This window comes from Echinops telfairi, unplaced genomic scaffold, assembly GCF_000313985.2.
Source record: "Echinops telfairi isolate 266 unplaced genomic scaffold, ASM31398v2 ScPeMD7_7457;HRSCAF=8495, whole genome shotgun sequence".
Taxonomy (NCBI): Eukaryota; Metazoa; Chordata; class Mammalia; order Afrosoricida; family Tenrecidae; genus Echinops; species Echinops telfairi.
Window position 1 is genome coordinate 17,926,167 of NW_022111357.1, and position 1,041 is coordinate 17,927,207.

Below are 1,041 nucleotides of genomic sequence, written 5' to 3' on the forward strand. Positions count from 1 at the left end.
TGCAGTGCTTCCTTCTGTTGTGGGCAGGGTCAATATGGGTCGGAGCGGACGCCATGGCACCTGACAAGAAGAACCTAGTAGAGTGTGGTGAAGAATCTAGATGGTGCCCACCTATTAGAAAGAATAACTTCTAGGATGTTTTCAAACAAGCATCCATCTAAGTGAAGCTGCAACTAAGCCCACCCAGAAGCACAACAACCTGTGCGATCCAAGGATTATAAACAATAACATCCAAGTCCAAAGGAAGCAATAGTGTCAGAGCTTAAAGTATGAACAGGTGGTTTGCAGAACGCTGTGGATAACAGTGAAAGCCCAAAATCCATTTGGAAGGTCCCCATATGGTTTAAGCCTCAGATGAATCCTCTCTGACCATCGTCAAGAGGTTCCAACAGTCTTGCTATCATGTACAGTGCAGTGGAAAGTGGATTATTGCAGATGCAATTAAGTAAAAAACTCACACTTTATCATATGATCTACCTTTTTGACAAATTATAAATTTGCTCTATATTTTAACCTTTTTCCACTTCCTTTTTGATTGATTTTTTTTTGTTTTTACTTTGGTATTGTTGTTGGTTTGTTTTTGTATGTTTTTCTGTATATGAAATCCAGGCTAGATCAAGCGATAGAGACAGTGACTATTGATGGTTGCTTGGGGGTATGGCAGGACAGGCTGGGGGGGAATGGGAAGCTGTTCAGAATGAGTGCAAGAAAGAAGAAAATGTTCTAAAATTGATTTTGAGATGACTGACTGAACTATTAGTAGGACTGAACTATTGAATTATATGCTATGTGAATTACATGCCAATAAACTGTTAAAAAAGAGAGACTATCCTTTGTTTTTCTTGTCTATCTACTGGTACCACCATACAGTTCTTTGTTTGTTTGTTTGTTTGTTTTAAATCATTTTATTGGGGCTCATACAACTCTTATCACAATCCATACGTCCTGCCATTGTGTCAAGCACATTTGAACATTTGTTGCCATCATCATTCTCAAAACATTTTCTTTCTACTTGAGCCCTTGATAACAGCTCTTCATTTT